The sequence below is a fragment of the Varroa jacobsoni genome, unplaced genomic scaffold, assembly GCF_002532875.2.
Source record: "Varroa jacobsoni isolate VJ856 unplaced genomic scaffold, vjacob_1.0 scaffold_471, whole genome shotgun sequence".
NCBI classification, from domain to species: domain Eukaryota; kingdom Metazoa; phylum Arthropoda; class Arachnida; order Mesostigmata; family Varroidae; genus Varroa; species Varroa jacobsoni.
In genome coordinates this window covers 99,381-121,808 of record NW_019213373.1, presented here as the reverse complement: position 1 = coordinate 121,808, position 22,428 = coordinate 99,381, and the positions used below count along the sequence as shown (strand labels likewise).

At 41.1% G+C, this 22,428-nt stretch overlaps 1 protein-coding gene across 5 annotated transcripts in view; it reads right to left on the bottom strand.

The window, feature by feature from the left end:
• Nucleotides 1–8,077: 8,077 nt before the first annotated feature.
• LOC111260734 (uncharacterized) overlaps nucleotides 8,078–22,428 on the bottom strand; it is a 75,794-nt gene continuing 61,443 nt past the window's right edge. For 4 of the 5 annotated variants that reach the window (XR_002680518.2, XR_015311182.1, XR_015311183.1 and 1 more), the window contains one exon: nucleotides 12,931–13,136. The gene's annotated coding sequence lies outside the window, so the exon portion shown is untranslated. Of the gene's footprint in view, nucleotides 8,756–12,930; nucleotides 13,137–22,428 lie in introns of those variants that run through there. The other variant, XR_002680523.2, reaches the window with a different exon arrangement.

Here is a 22,428-nt window from a genome sequence, read left to right as displayed (position 1 = left end):
TGACGGATGATGAATAGGGTATGATCATCGCGAAACAAGTAAACATAACCTTTTCATTTTCTATCCCCAATAATTATTTTGTGTCAGATAGCAGGCATGTAAAAAATTGCAAAAATTGCAAAAATTATTGCAAAAACCACAATGCAATACATGAACAAGTTAATTAAAAATATTTTTAAAATAATCTTTTTCGTTACTTTTTTTTTTATTCAAATTCATACATGACTTGAGTGAGTGTTACTATTTAACTCAATGCGATGATTTTATTTTAGTCTTCTAATGCTATAAATCACTTGCTTAACTCAAGTAACTGACCAAAGTAAACTACCGCATAACTTCCTGAAAGAACCGTGCGTCCATTTACCACTGTGAGTAGCCGATAGTCAAGTAGAATCAATCAGCGCATGTGTCGCTTTAGGGTATGACAGCTTTGAAATAGATCAAACTAAAGTATCGTCAATAGTTTCCCTATAAAACCCCATCAATATAGAAGGTAATCAGTTATTGATTACGCTATTTTTTTAAATTATGGTGGTGGTACAAAACGTCTAGTGTTGTATTTGTTGTCTGCCAATTGGCCAATTTTTGTGTTATTCTTTCATTTGGGTGCTCTATGGCGCAATTTTACCTTTATTATATGACAAAGACATTTTTCTGATGGAGAATTAGTCCAGATTGTGCAGTTTGGACCCCTTGTCTTGTGTAATGTCGGAGCTTCCATTCTCGATCGTATCGCGATGTTTGATGTATCAAAGTCAGGTAGGGGGAAAGAAGCTGTGTGCCCCTCTAACGCTTAAACGAAATGCGTCTACTATGCTAGCAGACAAACAGTTCTCTACGTCGGCGCTAATTTAAAAATTCTAGACGTTCGATAACTATGCGACCCAGACCAGTACCCCACCTCTCAGATTCATCAGTTTTTCCGATTCCAATCCAAATACAATCGGTATTTCACATCCATCAGTTTCCATATCGATATACATATTGCTTGCCCAGAACCTGTCATTCTGCAGCGCTAATAGTGGTACCAGTTAAATATCGATGACATGTGCTTAGTTTATAACTTGCCAAGTGTCGTCCCAAATCCCTAAGATGAAAGGCCTTATCCATGATCCTAGCTCACGTTCGACCTCCATTAAATGGACTCGCGTGCACCAGCTACTTGAAGTTTTCATTTCACAAGACGGACAATGTCATACCAGTGGGAGTAGGGCTAACATTACTAAGACCAGTGAAGCACGGGTGATCAGTTATGATCAGTTAACATTTCGAATCTCTGAGTTCCCCCTGCCCAATTCATCTGCTTTTCACCAGGAGATAGCCTACCTACGAGAGCAACAAATCCATCTAAGAAATTAATCTATAAAACGAGGCTGTGAAGGATCAATCTTTTCGGTCGCTAAAAGAAATCGACGTAGTTGTACATACTTGCACATTGAGTGAGTATCCTATATTCGTGTGTGTGTGTGTGTGTTTGTCTTGTAAGCGGAACTAACTCTGGGTCTGAGAGGTCAGTTGGTCTGATTGATGGGGAGGTCTCCTTCATGCCGTGTCAAAGATAGCCTGGCATTCAGCATTAGTAAGAAAAGAGCTCATCGAAAAATTTCTCCAATGAACGAAGATGAAAAGTCCATGGGCCTGGGCAGTACAGCAAGTAACAAAAAAAGACTAGATAAAGAAAAACGAGGACAAAAGATAATTGTACACCATATTGGGATAACGAATCAGTAATTTAACGTAATTTTTTTGCTCGTCATGAAAAAAAGAGCGGATTCGTTTTTTTTTTTATTAATTTAATGATTATGTCAAGATTTAATCCATAAAATATATTAACGCAACAAAACAGAATGCCTAAACCGATAAGCACAGCAGTAAAGGTATACTGAGTATATGCATTTCTATATTTCATCTCATGCGATAGGCTAAGGTCGTAGCGAGTTTTTTTTGTCTATTCAGAACTTTTTTTTTTATAAAGAATTATGTTATAATAAAGAAAGTTATGAATGAAGGTATCAGCTTAGCTATTTTTATAGGAATCCTTACTTGTAGCAAAAATTAAACATCTAAAGAGTTTTTTTCTAACGTCGAAATCTCGTTACTTACCATAGTAGGTGAAAAGATATCGGTCTGGTTAAATCAATGATACTAAGTCTGTTTATGGCAATGGGCAAACGTGACAAAATGGCAAGCTTATCTCAAGCATAACTTTATCAGCTTAGATACTGTGCCGTATCTAACGAAGACTGGGCGCGAAACCTCTTCGGTGGTACGGTATGGCCTACAATTGTGGTACTTCTACCGTTATTAACATTGACTTTATTAATATTGTGCCCCGCGAAAGTTTCGTTTACGGTTATTTTGGGTTTTGCCCGTGACGATACAGCGGTTAACATGTTTGCCAATTGAATTTCGGCTACCGTAAGGTAGTTAAAATTCGAAACCGGCCGAATACATGTCCCATTTTGTAATGAATGGGACCAACCGTTAAGCACTGTATAATTAAAACAATATCAGTCTTCACTAAAACTTACATTATTTACTGTAGATTCACAAGCTTCTCAACTACTATGATTTAAAAAAAGCAATTTTATTGCCTAGAATTATGTCTGCAAAGTTTTCAATTATGTTTTATGTAGATTATAGCTATATTATACTCAGAATTCTGTTACATTCAAATAATATTCCTCTGTACATTAATGCAGGCTATGTAAAAAATTAATAAATAAAATAGGTCGAACTTTCGGTCTTTTGTTTCGTTTGCTCCAGCATATTGTAACGTCGTTTTCATCCCAGTCAGAACCGTCTAACTGTTGGAGATGCTTTCTCCGTTTCACAATTAAGGAACAACGGTCCGCAACAAGGTATACTGCGGTGGAAAAACGGCAAAACATTTAAATTATCCTACCAAATTATTGTTGTTTAAGGAACGATTGTCAAGTCTCCGGTTTCTCAACGGTTTCGTTCGATCACCCGTTGTAAAACCTTCCTAATTGCTGGAACCACATAGGCATCCAGCGTTTCTATTTTTCTCCGCTTTTCTGCGCATAGTCGTCCTGTTGGCTTCGCTGTTATTTTGAGTCAGCAGCTGCTTCCATCGTTTTTGGTCACACAGGATTTAGTTGATGTCTCGTTTTGTTCCCTCCGTTTTCCACCGCCAAGACATCGTTTTCAGCGCGTGCGCGCGTTGTCAGCATATTCGCTCATCGTCTTTTTCTACTATTCCTTGTTTTTTTTTTTTGTAATAGAAGTGCCACAATCACAATATTTTCCATTCGTAGGAACATCTCATCATGTGCACTCTGTATTTGTATCCAACAGAAGCAAGCTGTGGGGATTCGTGCCTTAAATGAAGACGACAAGCAAGTTATTCAACGTGGTGGCATGTAGGACTTCCTTATTTCCTACACATGAAAAAAAGGCGCGCTAAGAAGACGAAGAGGATGACGAAGCAAAATGATGTCCGATTGTCTCGCCTCTAAAATCGGCCTCTATAGAAAAAAGTCAACGGAAAAGGCGCTGCTTCACTTGACTGACGAGACAACAATGAATGCAACTTGACGGTTTTTTAATATGCGGCAACAGAAGGTCACAGCCTATCTATTGTGCTTCACATGGTGCAGTGTCATCGTTCTTGCAAAGTCAGATTTTCTATGGCATACAGATCTAAGAAATGATAAGACATCTGACCAACAGACTTAAGGAAAAAATACAGGGGGCATACAAAGGATAGCAGACTCAGCAGCATTTATTTAAGTACTACTGTCTACTGTGGATTGTAGCCGACGGATATATTTTTCTGCATGGATGAAGAGGAGAGGGCTTTCTCTCAAGAGGCCAACGACGTTCGCCGCCTGTTGTAACAATTACGAATGCACCATGATAGAAACATCTGAGCTTATTAATAATATGATTGACGACTGTTTATTTGTGTCTGTTTACCCTCTCAGCAAAAATTAGATACTGTGTATCGAAACGTCTCTCACGGATGGGATCATGGTGGGGGGAGGGGTCATAAGAGAGGATCTACAAACGGGTCAGCAATTAACTGTAATGAGTGAACTAAAAAGTTTTTACAAATCAAGTGTGAAACTTACTCAGGCCTGCTACTGTCGTGACAATATACTGGTTGAAGATACTTGAAAGCAAGGCAAGAAACAGTTCGAGTTACCTCTGAAAGTTATGTTAAGTAGATGTTTTTAAGGCGCATGCTATGTTCTATGTATGATACATTCTGGATATGCAGCTACCAACTAAAACAACATATTGTACAATAGAGTCGAACGAGTTTCTCGAGTTGCCTTATTAAGCTCGAATAGCATCTGCTTATTAACAACCTATTTATATTATACGTGTAATTATATACACTCCAATATGTTTTTTACTGTCAGTGTAGGTGGACACCTGCGCACACCATGACATTCTTATGCTGCAATCCATAATCTCGAGTTCATGCATTAAAGTCGAAATTGATCCTGATAATCCATGGAAGTAACTTTTCCCACATGTGATACACATTTTACTATACATTAACTTGCTCATGTTGTTCCCATGTTTATACAAAGCTTTCCGATCAGGAGCTTTGTAACTTTCATCCACAATTCGTTACTTTTAGCAAGAGCCGTGACGATTCCAAATGAAGGAAGGAACGCTTTCAGCGGGAACGTTCAATATTGAAATTCCGCTTGTTCCCGCGAAACTGGAACATAGTCAGGCATTGAAAGCACTATCTAACTGAAACAGAAAGCGTCGCAAGAGGAATCTTTTCGCTGACAAGTTTTGGCGTCGCCGGTACCAAGGAGCTTGCCAGTACCCAGGTGCAGAAAGCGACCACGATGGTGAGCTCCTGAGTGCCAGCTGTTCCTCCGAGGGATGTTGGATATTTTGGAACTTTCCGTATTGTGATAGAGAGTCGGTGAGAAGGCTTGGGAGATTTCTAGAGGTTTTTCCTACGGTACGTATCAACCGCAAAGTCGGAAGACGACGAGTCAACGAGTAAAGGAATAGGCTTACGACGTCTGCACGGGCACGCTATGACGATGATGACAGCAGTTCCCGTAACGGGAACGGGGGTTTGATCGCAGAGGAGAAATCGCGTATTTTCGGATTGGTAATTGCGAGCAAGAGGCGATTCCACTAGTGCAGTTATTCTCGCTCCTATTTCTGCTGCTACTGGATCCAACTGGGTATTCCTACCGTCGTCAGTAGGCGCTCCACAGTCGCCTGCTGCTGGCGCTGACTTCCGAACGAAGTGCTCCTGCCAAACTATTTCAGGTAGTCTTAGAGTGCAGGGAAGTGCAAAATATCATCTCTGCAAGGAACAAGCTCGAGAACTACCATATGCAAGAAAAGAAGCCGATATAGGCCAAACTATCGACCATCATATATGTATAGTCGAAGATGGCGGGAGTGTAACGATACAAAAATTTCCACAATTCACCTGACTCCTACACACCTTATCCCATCTTCTGTATAGCGCTTTTTACGCTTATTACTGTAGATATCGATGGAGACTGGTCGTAAAGCAGTCGTGAAACCGTGCACGGAACATCTCAGAAAAACAAGTCACATTCATAGGGAAGCGTAGAAAGGTTACTCTGTAGGAGAAGCCAAAGGCGAGTGGTATAGCTGCATACCTTCTCACACAATACTACGGTCCTCTATTAAATTTGACACACACATTACGAGGTCCGAATGTAAAGATAGCTTAAACGATACGATTTTCAATGATCTAAACAAGCGGGACAGGCCGTCTAAGTCTAGTAGCGTGTCTCCATGACACTGCAGTGGTTAAGGTTTGTTAGTCTAAGTATCGCCTTGGTCTCATAACGTCATCAGCTGTTAAACCAAGAACTTTATCAAATAAAAACTATAGGTAGAGATTTATTTACTGTATTGAAAGGTATTGCAAAATCAAAAGGCAGTATACCTCAAGGGCTTTAACAGTAGCAATCCTGACACGCAACTATAAAACAGGGTTATTATATAATCATCGTATAATGTATTCTCAAAGTAAACGTATTGAAATTACTTTGGCGACTATTCCCAGATGGAATTATTGACGATCTAAGAAGAGCATGTGGCAAAAATAGATCTCCATGCGACAAGCAACATTGCATACAATTTATAAATATAAGATCATTCACAAGGGATGACCCTCGTTCTCATTGAAAGGCATACTTGTACACTACTGCCAGAACTGCCCCAGCTCTACGAGTCACAGTGGTAATCCACCTTGCAGCTGCGTTGAAAAGTAAAGTATCTCAAAGTAAGCAAAGGCATTAATTAATTACAAAATAGACTCTCGTAAAACACGAAAAGCGTCTAGAATTTTCCAAGTGTTTCATATGTGAAAAAAAAAAGATCTACAAAATAAACACAGATCATTTCTTCCTTCTTCTGCAGATAATATATCATACGAAGATGTAACGTCGTAAAAAGCTGTCTAGGAAGTGCGGCTTAGTGTGATACGTATCTAGTGGCTTCGATACATGTGCATTACGTGTGGTACTCCACCTACACCAAAATGATGGCCGATAGATTCAAAGTATATAGGGTAGACGCGCCAAACCGTTGCTATCAGTAGGCATCTGGCACAAGTTTATAAATATAGATTTAAAGATGACATGCATAGTAACTTTAGCTGCTAAAGAAAATGAATCTTATTATAGTGGGAGCACAATGAATTTCCAAGTACGAAAGCGAACAAAGAAGAAATGCAAGACAGGATGTCAGCAAGTTCATCAACAGTACCCGCCGAATGCGATGAGGAGCCCCAGAAAGGATAGAACGTACACAAAAAATAGCACTGGGGACGACCCAACGGAAAAACAAGCCTCTCCATTACACGACCTCTACAATTACATGCGTCTCTTATTAAGCATAAGTAGTGTATACGTTCCGGGTTAAAAAAAGAAATACATTCAACAGCTTTTCGTTACTGAAGAAATATGTACTCATTATACAATTTTACCGGATACGTACGCATGCTTTGTTATGTCACAGTAAATGGTATAAGATCTCTATTCTCGAGATATGTAAAATCGAATCCTCTCAAGCAAACTGATTATTCCTTAAATTTCGAAGTAGCTCCTCCGACACAGGGCTTCGCTGTCTACGCAGGGGAGCGTGTTTGGCAACTCTAGCCATACCAGATAGCTGCCTATATTCCAAAATCAGAGACAGGTCTTAAACTATCGGCTTATAAATAACGGATGAAGGCGATCGCATAAGGTAGAGTGCGGTTTGTCGAACTTTGTAAGTGTCTGGTCTCAAACTGAATTTGAGAAATGGAAGCAACGAACGGTAAGGCCACCTAAGTGGAGCAGTTACCTGCCGCTGTTGCTCAGCTGTGATGGAAACCAGAACCCACGCGTTGGGCGTATTGAAAATAATGTACACCCTTACTCATAAAAGAGAATGCGTCTTTGCATGCTGGCATTTAGACGAGAAGAAATGTATACCCACAAAAAAGCAACTGAAGATCTCGTTGCATCTGAGGTAGCTGAATACAGCGAGCGAGTAAGGTCAAATAAGGACAGTTCGTCTTTATAGGCCGGTTTGTTCAGATCGGGGGATCTTTGTTCATTGTCCTACGAGACGTAATCGATTAAATTTAATTGTGTAGAAACATAACATGTGATAGAATTTTTTTGGGTGTTACGTTGAGCAAATTCGCAGGGTTGCGTACTTAGCATTTCTTCTGATAGGGAATATAGAGGATAAAAGCATCGCAGTATATATGTTTCGATTCGACTAAACAGTCGTGCCGTGTAATAATCTTAGATAAATTATCTAGGCATGAAACAGGTGTACAAAATCAACATGACAACTACCGGTGGAGGAAGATCTGTTCTTTGAAGCGAAATAATATAGATATATAATAACAGAGATAAAAAGCGATATAAAACAACGGAAAATAGGTTAAAAGCGATTTATGTATGCTCTATGTATACATTCGCTTTAACAAAGAGGCTCTTAATTCAAAAATTTTTTGTAATTTGGCTCATGTAAGGAAGATATTTAGCAACTTTTAAGCACCGTAATACATTCAACTTTAGGGAACGAAGATTTTTAGAGATCCATTGTAGCTTATTGTAGTTTATTGTCATCGTTATAATTTTAAGGGATAAATTTAGCTGGAAAATTCTGTTTCAAGCTCTGATAAATAGGCAAAATGCTACTTTGCAAAATGAAAGCATCCTTTGTGTTGTAAAGCTCCGTCAAGGATGCGCGGCAAGAACTGGATTATTGACTAAAAACCTATTTTTACCTACACAGTCTTAGATGAATAGTAAAAAAAAAACATATCGGCTGTCTACGTTGCTTAATTAACGCATATCATCTTGTTTAGAACATAAACCATGATTGATAAACGATTCTACAATGGGGCGATCGAAAGTCTGAAAGATCTAATCCCTGTAGCGTCTAAAAGACGCTTGGCTTCCTACATATTGTAACGCACTACACCGTCGGTGATGATTTACATTTTACGCTAACATGGCGGGATTCACTGTACCGGTAACATTTAAAAGAGTGTTATAATCCTGGCCTGTTTTTCAGTAAAATAAATAATTTACAGGCAACTTTTAGACAAGAAAGATGTTTGAAACAATTTGTAGAAAATTAGACATCGTTAATCATGCATACAGATAGATGAAAATCCGTAAACGTATCATCGTTACGTTTTCAATGTGGAGTTTTGATATCCGTGAGTATGCGACTTCAAGCTGCGTAGGCATGTGGAAACGTCACACGCCTGAAAATTGTTACATTTAAGTACATAAATTGCCATTCTTTCAGTGAACTTCGGTATTCGTGCAAATAGCAATTGTTAGTTATTCTACAACTAAGATAGTTAATGCAGATAAAAACGTTTCTTGGACCTAAACAAATGATAACAATCTAATAAAGAGCATACTACGACCGGTCTAAGCCTGCTGGTTTTTTGTCTGCAGTCAACCAAGATAGTACGTAATGAAAAACCGAGGGCCTTAACTATCTACTTGTATGTTTGCAAAATGGCCTACATTTATCCTATTCACGTTCTTCGCCTCTACAAGGTAAGAAGAAACTATCTAAACACAAACCAAATCATACATGGAAGATATGTGCGCAGGGAACAAGGCAAAAGTAAAGGTTTCAGAGCTGCCCGCTACGGCACCGGATCTACGCTGTTAGCTTCATCGATGATTGCGACTTCAGGTATCAGAGCTGGTTATACCGCACCACAGCGCTGCTTTACACTGCAGAGCAACAGCCATGATACGGCACCCACCCTTTAGCCGTGGAAATAATAGATAAAATTGATACCCAGGCCCGAGGCACAAAGGCCAGCACGAGACGCACTTGCAACGCGTATTGTTCATAGCTGCAGTATTGCCAGCATAAAGCGCGACGGGCACTACAAGTTTTTCAGTTTACAGTGTAGCTGTAGTAGAGGGATGGAGCGAGACGTAAAGAGAAATCGGCAAGTGTCTTCTCTAAATCTGCATCGCTCTCAGCTCGTTCTTTGCCAGCACAATACCCTTTATCTCAGTCGTTCGCAGCGAGGACCTCGCACGAAGAGGTCCTTTATGGACTAAAGCTGGCCATAATGTGGCTGGCCGTGGATATGGCGGGGGCTGGTAGGTGAAACAACAGTAGACAAGTGACCACCTATAGTGATGCCATCAGTTGGTCGATAACGGATGGTGGATCTCTGGTTGGCGATGGTGAAGACGAAGCCCGAAACGTGGCTGGCAAACGGGTAAAGGAGAGAACTGGTACACAGGCGCGTGGGTCGAGTCTGCTTTGCATCACGGCGTAAAGGGGGAAGAATAGTGGACAGAGAAAGCAGTGCGTTCTAGAGTGCAGCGGGTGGACCTGGCTGACTATAGGCGGATCACAGAAAGGGGCGTTATGAAAACCTCAAAGCGTTGGGTCGCGATATTGGTCGCTGGGGGTGGAGAAGTGACTATTGGTGGAAAAAACGCACACGGTGAATAATTCGGGCAAGCAGAAATGAATATTTATAGGTAAATCAAAAAAGCCTTCAACGTTGTTCCCCGAGAGACAACGGCTGTGCGAGAGCGAGTTAAACCAGTGATCTTAGAAGTCAGTGCTTTACCGAGAACAGAGACAACAAGGTGTGGCTGACACAGGGAGGTATTCATATGGCTGGAGCACATTGGAAACACTTATCCTCTAATGCCGTAAAACGCAGGTGAATAGCGCAATGTTTGTGATAGGCCCATTTAGAGTAGACGTGATAATGGTTCAAAATATAGAAACAAGTCGAATGACTGAGTCTATGGCCAGAAATATTGAATTTTATAAACGAAAATAGAAACAGGCATATTAGTAAAGGCGAATCTGTCCTAGGACGCTCCAGTCAATTGTTACGGCATATTAATGAAACAAAAATCACCAATCAAATACCAGGAAATAGCGGTATTATATTGTCTTATCGCTAATTTCTTCATTTTTGGGTCGGCTATGTATCTAATATGCTTCTAGACACAACGTGTTTTCCATTCACGGTGATGCACATTTAGGACCTCGCAGGCTTTTGCAACATCGCCTTAATCTCATCCTCATTCGGCTTCAAGGAGCAGCCTGTTCTCTTAACCGGGGTTTAAAACGGTTCTTTTTCAGGACAGGTTTGCGTTGACCTCCATTCAATGCGCAGTTCTTCTCCCTGCAACTTTTTCAATAATCGTTTCATACTTCAATGAAAGACCGGATCAGCGTATAACCAAGACGGAAACGTTGTTCCTCGGAACAGTCGAAATAACCTACAAGAGTGTACATCGAAAGCTGAGGCCAGGCCTTGGTAAGCAATCAACAGGGATATGTAAGGACTCAGCTGCCTGAACATTTACGCTCGATTTAGCACCGCGTATTTAACGCCGTTGACTTCATTACGCTCCGTTCCCTTACCATCAAGAAAACTGCATAGTGGCTGTTAGCGACATTTCCGCGCTGCCTAGCATAAGCGCCTTTCCTTACAAGCTCAGCCATGAAGCTGGTTCTGGTAGTGCTACCTCGTCCTATGGGAAGGAGAGAACCTGAAATCACGCGGGCACCTGTTCCGTCGAAGTTTGCTTCGGCTGGTTTAGTTGTAGAGGCTAATAGTAGTTTTGCTATCTTTTTTTTTCTCCTTCTGAGGGTTACTCCCCTTGGGCATAGCCGCGAGCAACATTGGCTGGAAATCGCTTCTTTATCCGACCTCGTCTGACCACGTATATACACATATATTACCAAGAAAAGCTAGAAGCAGGCGAAACAAGGATACGTCCCAAATGAAAAATGACGAGTACGGAGGAATTGCAGTTCTCTCACCTCAGACAGAAAGATTGAACGAAATGGATTTGACCGAAGTTCGACTGAGCTAAGTGATGTGATGTGTACTCATTTTGACGATGAACAGCGAAAACAGGCCAACAGGGGGGAAGCAAAAACCTATAGAAAATACGGAGGCATACGACGACGATGAAGCTCAGGGCGGCTAGGCCTACAAGCCCTACGAAGCCAATCACTAGTCTATTGCAGGGCGGTAAGTGGCTACCGTTGTAACAGCTGCACGATGAAGTGCACACCTGGCATGCCACTGTTTTACTCTCACCGAGTTGCCTCATCTTCATACACTACATCATCTTCGAAACACAAGGATCACTATAACGGAAATAGCAGAGCGAATTCAACTACATTTGAACTTAGGAAATCTTATTCTTTTCACCATCGCAGCAGGTCGATCGTAACGTACTTCAGAGATTCCTTTTAGAGGTAGGTCTCTTCTCATACTAAACATTGCTTTTTCTGACTGCGAACCTTACCCGGCATTTACTGTATCAGAAGACCACCACCTGTTTGTGATGAGGTACCGGTTCGTCCTTTTTTTGGCTTGGCTTGTGCAAAATATATCCTGATAGTGTTTATGGAAGTCTCCCTACCTACCCATATAGTATGTGCTATTATATGTCACCTTAAGGAAGTAGCACACACGGTGCTCGCGTAACCTCCACTACCTCCTAGAGAGTTTTACTAGTAGTTCGTTCCCAATGTGTCCTCCACACCCCATGTGCATGCAGACGAAAAGTCACAACAACGCGATGAGTAACTCAGCTCTTCGGAGCTACCCATGCATCCATCCCTCCCTCCGATAGGCTTCAGGGGTTCGTCGATTGTCTGGCCGTTCTATCACGGCGAGAGAAAGCGTTCTTTTTGAACGAAACGAATCTCATCCAATCCTGAGTTCCACCTATCGTCGCTGCAGCGCCGTTCTCGAAGTCGCTCAACTTTACTGCTGCCACCGACTCCCCTCTACTTCTACAGCTGCCTCTCCTCGTGCTACTCTTCGAGACTCCGGTGGATGCTGCTACAGTCTCGCCTTGACATCCTCCGTTGCTCTTTTTCGGCGGCCTTCGAGAGATCGCACGTGCCCAGCCTCGCCTTCCGTCGCACAACGATTCGACCGATAAGAAAAGCTTGTTTATAATAAAAAAAAAAAATCGAAAGCAATTTTTGTACGGAGCACAGCGGAGCTTAAACGAAACGGGGATATGCGACGCTGTTGGTAGGTTCGGGAGGCGGGGAAGCGGCACAACGGAGGGAAACATTCTAGTTTGGTTAAAACGTGATGAGGACCGTGCCACAGCATCGCGGAGAATGAGGAATCGCGGAGGCCATCAGCTTGTCGACGACAATTTAATTTAAGCTAAGAAATAAACAATAGGACTTCGAATGTCTACCGGCGTTGGCCTAGAAGAACCTCACTTTTGGCTGCTGAGAAGTTACTGCTATATGCACGTTTATATTAGCGAAACCGCAGGAATATCAAACTAGCGGTCTTTTTTCTTCGGAGTATACTAGCCTATGTTTTAACGCACAATGCTGGTTTCCTAAATACAGCATGCAATAAATACTGGTTTAGTAAGGGAAAACAACGTTAGATTGCAATTTTATCATGTTATTATTAGGTTTCAGTTAGCTATCGAATGCAACAAATGATATTTAATCGTTTATCTATTATTATGGCGGAAGGACCTTGAAACCCCCTACATGTTGTTATCTATCGGACGATTCAACGATAGTATGTATGTCGAATGTCACTTGGCAACACACTCCTTCCAGATGTAGCCATGGTTAAAGTTGGAAGCCTGAAAAAAATACCGACACGCTGCTCAGTAGTGAAAAGGTCATCGAACAAACTTGATACGTAAAATACCAAAAACACCTGTTTCTTCGTGAAAACTGTCGCCGGTCCTACGACTGCTTACAGGCATATAATCACACATTATCGTTAATCCTGCTCTCAAAATGTTTATTATATAACTTTATGTTTTGTTACGGGACATCTGTTCGTGTGTAATTATTACAATTGAAAATGACTTATATGGAATGCTTAACAGTAATAATAGCGTTGAGAAACATTAACGCCATAAGGCTTGCCGGTCAGTCAAATAATTGTTTTTTGTAATAAACAAACTATCTGCCTATCAAAACTCTACCACGAGTAAGTTTCACTCGGCTACCAGGGTACACGCTTCTCAAGACTCGGCAAGTTAGATATTAATAAAACTACAAGCTGGAACATCGTCGTCTTATGAATTGTTCGCTCAACATCTTCGAGAAACGGCTATTCTCAGTTTTTCTTCGAGCTATTTGAACTGCCCAATATAAAGCCAGCCTAACTTTCCTGCCGTCTCTCTGATATGTTAAAAGTGTAACGTATCGTTGTCGATTTCCCTATAAGATTTTTACGGAACGTAGGTCGCTCGCTGATTGTCACAAATTACGCTCATTTGTCAAACTGTAGAGTCAGCGGAAACGGCATTTTTCATTTTAAATAAATCTCACAAAACCCCTCATCGGAGTAAATCGAAGCTTAGTTGAAATCAATAGTGTACAACGACCTTGTCAGTTATTATATCCTGAATACTCATGAACCTTCCTAGTTTTTGCAAATAACAGAGCACATAGTCATTCAGAAATACGTCCCCCTATGCGAGGTCTGGGCTACTTATCTAATGGCAGAATGTATCGAGTACGGAGTGCAATGTCGATTGGGTAAAGAGAACGAGGAAAGACTTCTTATCTGGTTGATAGACCTCTTCCATTTCTTATTTGTTTCTTTACTACCCTGAATCCAAGTAAGCGCCACTGTTTAGGGCCAGCCGTCGCCCTTTGATGTACGCAACCTACCTACATATCGAAACGATCCGAGTTGTTTGTCAGAAGCTGGCTTCAACTTGAGCTTCTTTTGGCTTGAACGTCTTTTAAACATGGCTGTAAGCAGGCAGCGACTGCCACTACTCGAGTTCGATCCAAACAGTCTACTACTTTGCGACAATGGAGCAACCGAAGGAGTTGTCCACGAGGGCACCCTTGGCAGCTTTCTCTCTCCAGTCATGGTTCAGTTGGACGGCAGGGGAACCTAGGCTTAAGCAAAGAAGCAGGCGGAGATGGAGTCGAAAAACAAACTCCAAGTGAGGCAAGCGCAATGTCAAGTCAAAGCTGCGTCAAACAACGACGTCTATGCGTCCCGTGGCAGAGAAGGGCAGTTGCACGAATTTGCTCACTGTTCCTGTTCCACAAAGGAAAGAAGCTTGAGCTCTTGTCCTCCCAGTGGGAGAAGAAACTTGCAACTATTATAGAAGGAAAAAAGGCCGCTCGTGATAGAACGTCGGTGTTGGGTTGACTGATTGGTTGGAGCGCCGGCGGGGGATGTTTACTTGACAAACTTGTCCACGACATAGACAACGAAAACGGTTGCGGCTGTGGGGTAAGAGAGGTTGACCACATATGTATATTCGTTGTACCTAGCCGACGTTAGCTAGCGGGTTGTTCTTGTTGTGGGAGGGGGTTGCATTTGCAGACAAAGTAGGGGGCCTGCTTTCTACTACACGAGTATATACATACGAAATTGCGCGGAGACAAAGGTTCGCGACAAGGAAGGACTTTAGCATAATGCTTCAGCGTCGACTTTTAGCGACCTACGCTCACCGGAAAAACGGCGGGACTTCTAGTATTTCTGTGTAGTTGTACGGGTACCGACATACACGTCAAAGTCATAAGACATGCGACAGTATACAGCTATTCTATAGTATCCTGGCAAATTCCAGCTGTCTGTTAGTGCCAACCCGCGAAGTCGATTCGAGATCTACGTATCGTTGTCAAAACAGCGGTACTTGGGGTCATTGATGCCGTCTACGTCAGAGTCAGCGCTGTTCCCGATGGTAGCGAATCGGGTGCACTTGCGTATATATAGACAACCCTCAGAGGGGGTTCTGTTTTCAACAGAGCCCCAGGGGCTTCACAGAAGCGGCGGCTGGTTAGAGAACGCCGGCTAGCACGCATTGTTTTGATGAACGGCGTATATACGTATCATACACATCTGGATACTGCTGAACGGGGACTGTTATTACGTTTCATAGTGAAGGAACAATGTCAATGTCCTAATGCTCATTGCGCCTGCCTCAATTCGATGTTTGCCGACTCTGTCACCAACAGGCGGAGTAGTGAAACGTAGTTCAACGTAACGTCGAACGTTTTCGATGTGTGCAAATGAGAGTGGGTCTATGTCGGTCACAGGTACAAGCCTAAAAAGATATGGCCTACCTTTCCGCCTGTTGCAAAATTAAGTTTAAAGTTAGTTGACCGATTGGCTTGGTTAGGTAGAAACAGAACGACATAAGACAAAAGCAGGGTCCAGAAAAAATACGGCTTGTGCTTACGTGACGCGAGGTTCGAAACGAACTGACCGCTTACGTTCGTGATAGCTCAGAAATAAAGAGAAGCAGCGAAAGATGGCGAAGGGGCGGTAAAATATTCTATTGAGACAGGCAAAGTGTCCACAATGGCTGGCGAATTTCTTCGCCGTCGGGGAAGAAGAGGCCGGTTACAGGTTGATACACTATGGTATACTACACTCATAACATCCCGTCAGGCCGTCTCGTAGCGGCTGCGAGCTGACCGTATAACGCATTGAGAACGCTAGCACTACGTCATGGTACAAAAAGACGTGTTATGCATGGCGGCACGTCCTGCTGCGCACGATTATTATTGGGAAAGAATTACCGTACTGTTCGAAAAATGGTCGAAAAGAAAAGAAAGCACTGATCATTTCTCAAACACCCTAACAAAGTTGACTGGTTGTGTTTCACACGACGAAATATTCACCGTATCAGACTTTGCAATGTTCTCGATCACGCCATTTCGCCAGCTCCTTTCAGAATGAACCCACTTAAAAACCACTGGACGGAGATCTCAATTAAATAAAGAACTCTATGTCTGTGAAAACTGTTTATATGAAATACTTAACTTCTGGGAACATTGTTAAGTTAGTTTTATAAAAAAAACTTCACAATGCTTGGGTCTCTCTTGGGCCAGTTTGCTCGGCTAATAGCACAGAGACGTGATATCGGTAAGGTAATCATAGCCCTTACTTACATTTTAGTACTTCATAATATTGCAGGTTTGCGTATATATAATCGTAATTAATCCTACTTTTAACACTTTAGTCTGCGTATAAATAATCTCAAGACCAAGCCAACTAACAGTTAAAATATAAACTACATGTTCATGCAAAGAATGTACATGGTACAATAGTGGCGAAATTAAATATATTATTTTATATACAATTATGTGCTTTGACCACCTACAAAATTACTTTCTACCCCATGACAAAATGCAAGGTACCTAACTCCAGTTCTCGACTTAGGTGTTGACGGTATTTCCGTTCTTTACGTGTCACTTAACTTTTTATAGGTTGAAAAATATGTTTATTGATGACTGCGTACGACGCCGACACAGTGACCACGGCCATTGCGCAGTGTTTTGAATACTATTGGTTTTTGCTGTTTCAAACAAGAAAAAGATACTTCTTTTATAATCCTACACAATTTATATAATGCATAAACAAGCTGTATAAATAGCGATCGTTGCACGCATGCTTACTCCGATTTCTATTGCCTATTCTATATTTCTGCCTAGATTCTGTGAAGCATTGGAAATGTTTTAGTATGTGTAAAGGACATTTTTTTTTACTATATGTTTTTACTTTAGAAACCATGATGTAGGAGTACCTTCAACCTTCGATTTACTGTTCTATACACAATGGTGGTATTTTTTCCTTTTATATGAACAACCCTGAGTTGGTTTCGGATGGCTCAGATACAAATTAGTTTTCAACGATTAGGGTCGAAACGACGCTTAATCGTTGCAGACATTCTGAAATGGATCGGGACGTATCTTCAGTACTTTGAATCTTCAGACTTGACCGTCTTCGTAGAGCATGATGGCGCATGAGACAAATACCAGCTGCTTTAAAAAATGCCCTTTCTTGTGATTATCCAGTCGACGTGTTACGCTTAATTGTCCTGAATGGGTGTGTCAACCTTGTCAAAACTTAAAATCAAAGTAAGGAAAAATCGAGCTCGTTGTATATATATGTGCTTTGAAAATTACCGGCTATACACTAATAATAATTGTTCGGTGTTTGGCTGTCTGTCTCTTAATCAACGAACACTCATCGTAGGTGACAGGTGCTTCTTTGAAAAATGAAAAATATCTTCGCTACGTTGGTGGATGGGTATCATTGTGTATACATATGCGATTGTCTCAGAGTTACGACTAGTGTATTTTTCTTTGTGGGCAAACATGAAAGGTTATCTTCGTAAATTACACATAAAACAAAAATATCTACTGTAATTGTATGTAACTATGCTTCTGTCAGGTTGTTACGTAGAAACCAGCGTGTTAGTATAAAAATAAAGTTGATCAAGGATACCCTTTTAATCAAATCATTGATTCCTATAAACTATGTATATAAATATACCTGATGAAATGATATGGTGATAACACAGCGACATATATTGTCAACATAAAGTCAAAGGATCCCAAAAAAAAACTCCTCTTGCAAAGGCTACAAGTAAGCACCTTCAAGAGGTTAAAGACCAAATAGGAATAGAGTAGTCATACAAGAAATAGGCATTTTGCTGGCTAATGCGTACCTCTTTGGATAAGGTTCAACTTAAGGGTTGGTAAATAGCCAGTATGGCATATGATTACCGTGCCGTTTCACAGGTCTGTTGAAGAAATTCGAGATAAGTCGAGCAAGGCTCATTCCGACTATACCTTTTATCGGGACAAGTCTTTAACGCTGCAGCAGGGAATACATTTCGAATATTTCCTTACAGAGCAAGAACAGCCCGAGACCTAAAAAACTAGGTACGAATGGGTCATTAGATCAAAATCAACGAAACTCACTGTACTATAGAGATAATATCATAAAGCAATTGTGCCCTTGCAATAAAGTAAATGAATAGCGACCAATAAGGGAAATGATTTGTCTCTAAAGTATGATTCTAAAGAGCTCGTCAAGCCCAATTAAAGGAAACGATATCGGTATGCAGAAAGAGTGTTCTACTAACATGAAGCGTTTGCCGTGTTGACTTAATGCGGTTTACTAAAGCGTAAATGCTCAAATACCGCAGGCTCAGAAAAGGACTTTGGAAATTTGCCTATATTCATATATTTTCAATGTCCAATTAAAAGCGGATGCACCTTATTTGACGCGTGCGTTCTGACGGATACTTGATTCAGTTAGCTAAAATCCTACCTCCTTTTTAAAAAGGGACCTATGAAATTGATAATTAATTAGCGAGTGCTGCTATTGGCGCTTAGGATTCATATGAATGTGACCATCTTTTATATACCACGAACAGAAAATATTCATTTACTTTTCCACACAGTCCTGGCACGGTAGCATTTGTGATAAAAAAAAAAACACACACACTTTTATGAGGGTATGTAGTACGGCGTGACAACTCAAACACTATCGGACTTGTTCGTCTATTGTTTTGCTGTAACAGCTGCTCGCTCTGACGCGAGTCGTGCATCCACTACGTGTACCTACTGCGTGCTTTGAGAGGTTGTCATTGGTCGTTCAGTCGTTTAAGCGTTAAAGGTCATGTCTTCAATCGAAGCTAAGACTGTCTGATGCGAGCTTCCTCCAGCCATTTTTGGCTACCATACAAATACTATACCTACTCTAGGTGAAAACAAATCTGATTGGTTTGATGTCATGGATCCTTTTAACATGAACATGAAATTTCCTGAAGCTGCAATTAGCACCACTTACCATCGACGATAGTTGCCTTAAGTCACTGGTCAAGTGAGATACCTTAGATAGATACATTTTTCCTCTAAACAAATTAATTGTTTTATCAAAATTAACGTATTACTAATAAATAATTCATTGATATAGCTAAGCAGAACCCATTAATAAAACCTAGATAATTTGGTTCGATTATTGCATTGATGATATTATCACACCAGGAAGGATAGAAGTACGGCCTGCACTACTAGGCTAGTACCGGATCAGGCAGGCTGCAATGAATCGTGAAGATAGCGTTTCATCGTCGCTGATATTGTCACGCTCAAAAAAAAATAGAACGAACTTCCTATTGTTGATGGCAAATCAATTGATTTGTATATGCCGATCTGGTAAGTTAACGCTCTAACATCTACCGATTAGTTTCTCTTAGATGAAACGCTAAATCTCGCAATCATTTCGTAGTGAAACAAACCTGATAGGCTACGATCGCTTTCGCGTTCGAATTTAGTTGGCAATGAGCTATCTATCCTTTAATGAGAAGTTGAAAAATACATGTTTTTTTCAAACACGAAACCTGACAGTACCAGTTACCGTACATCCAGGTTCTCGTATACATGGTCACAAGCAAAGCCACAGGCATCGAGAGCAAACGATTCTTCAACGAATCAACAAAATCATTGAATATATTCCAACGTATATTCAAATGAATAACCTCGTTAGTTGATTGTCAGAGCTGCGTAGCTCGGTACAAATTTGCTGTTGAAGGGACCCGGTTCGAGCAGTTGAAGCGTCTGATTAGTGGAAGATATAATGCTTTTGTTGCATTCGTGACCTTTGTTCAACTTGTTCAGAAGCTGGAAAAAGCGATTTTGAAAAAGTCTAGCAATAGTTTAGGATCTTCACGAGTGACGAGTATCAGTACAACGAACAGATTAAAACGACCCAGCACTTAACCCGAGGATTTTGAGCTTTGACGAAAAAGTGCTCGTCTGAGACTGTTTGTGCGTGTGGCCAGCCTGCAACTTCAAGATAGTTCTTATACTTTAACATAACCGAAGCAGCGCCATGCTCCGTCCAGATTGCAGAGGTTGAATTTCTAAGGTATCTATCGCCAGGTCATAAGGATGCCTATGAACCCGTTTTGCTTCTATAGTAACTCTCGTAGAACTGTACTATATGATACGTAATTGGGCGTATTATTAAGATCGAATTAAAAAGGTTGCACACTCATCGTAAGTGTTTCTAATGTTACGTATTGGTGTTACGTTTTTTCTTGTATCTAAAACTAGAGGTTAGCGCGAAACATCTACGAGAGGCGGAATCCTTTCTACACTGAGCCCCCTATGACGGTGGTGGCGAATATAAATGCACCGTTGGTGCAATTTTGATACGGCAATGTAAGCATAATTGTCATCCGGTTTTGCACAGGATACACACATTAAACCTTTTCAGATCGTTTTTATCTTGATTAATTCTCTATTCAGAACCACAACTGCCCTGCAATTACCGCTAGTTGAATGACGAGGTAGACTGAATTAGCCCCTTTCCATGTCTTCGTTCTCGTCGACATTTATGAAGACGAAACGCGTTCTACACCTTTTCTTAGATATTCAGCCAGTTAAAAAGTAGTTTAAAAGACTTTATTTAATCAACTAACATTACAGAACACCTTACATCTTCCATAAGCAACGATCGTTCCTATTACCGTCAAAATAAATCGCATAAAAATTTGTCAGATGTCCGATTACTTTACGAAGCCTTGCTGGCTCTAGCATGCCCAAAATGTCGAATGTAGGGAATGATATAGAAGTGTCCACAAATAATGTCTACTGTTTACATATAAGTGTGCTTATAGCAGGAGCTGAACTCAGTTGAAATGAGTGGTCTCTTCCTGTACTCTGCCATGCATGATAATATCCTGAATCACTCCCGCAAGGGATGGCTGAAATGAACAATCGGAAATCAGGGTAATCGCGTTTGGCCCGATATGCCTCAAAAACCCAGTCATCGTAGTTAATTTGGCATGGCCTACAATAAATTTAATTACTTCACGATGTGACCGATTGAATATCACACAGAGGAAGCCATGACAATCTGTTCGACTGAATACCAGCTGGCAGAACATGCCTTACCCGACACATTTATAAGTGTTAAGATCTTCATTTTTCATGCTATAGTAGATTTCATTTTACTGGATTTTTTTGTAATTTTTATTATTTAGCTCTTGGGCCCAACTGCGAGTTGGTTACAACATAAGAGCCAATCTGCATGTCCTTGAATGAAAGGAGATATCCGAGATCGATTGCAAATTATTGCTTCTATTTTGACCTGTCTTTAGTCTGAAGTAGATTTGACTTTCGTTCCTCCCTCCGTGCTCCAGAAGTATTTTATTTGTTTCGGAGAAAATAGCCTACTACCTTTCCTTTTTTTTTTAATCTTCTCTTAGCCTATTATTGCGTGAGACCCAAACTCGCAGCTGTGCGGCATTGTCGCATAAGGAGAGTCACAATGCTGCTTCAAGAAGCATTGTGTCAGAAGAGTACACCGCGGCAAGACAATGACGACTCGACGAAAGTTTAGTAGTCGTCAAATGCCGCGCCCTCGCCGACCCAGGGACGAAAGCCGCTTCAAGCGCGCCTTAAGCCAAATCTCGCACCTGGCTTGTTTGTAAAATTAGTAACAATAACAAAGATACGAGGTACCCAAATCAGGCAGAAAACGGAACTGAAGCAAGATGCAGTACGCAGAAAATATCCCATCGGTACCCAAAAAGGAAATGCGGTGATGTTCCAAAAGTGTCAATGGACGACAGATAGCATGCATGGGCGAGGTACATTTATCGTCTCCTCTGGTCTGATTGATGTTGCACAAGAAAGGAGGATTTCTGTGGCTCAGAGGCAGGCGTTGTAACAACAAGAGCGGCAACACAGATTCGGTAGAAGGCATTTGACAAAAAGCAGGGTACGGACTGAATAAAATTGCAAACATGCGCAACCAGCCCTTGCGTCAAGGTTTCTCGCACCTGTTTAGTAGACGCCGTTTGCATATATCATCATTAACCGAGTACATCAATACACCATCCTTAATATGGGTGTCCTAATAATGGGTGATTGTCTCGTGCACACCGTGCCTGACTCATCCTCATCAGATACCACCTAACTTTGCTCGTCTACTATGACGACTTAAATATATACGTTCACAACTTTCTTGAAGTAAAGACTTGTCATGTATTCTAGCAAAGGAAAGAAATAGGTTTAAGCGGATTTGTCAAGGGCCCAAACAAATCTAGCGGACACGGATTTTCCATCTAGATGACTAGTAGTAACGTACAT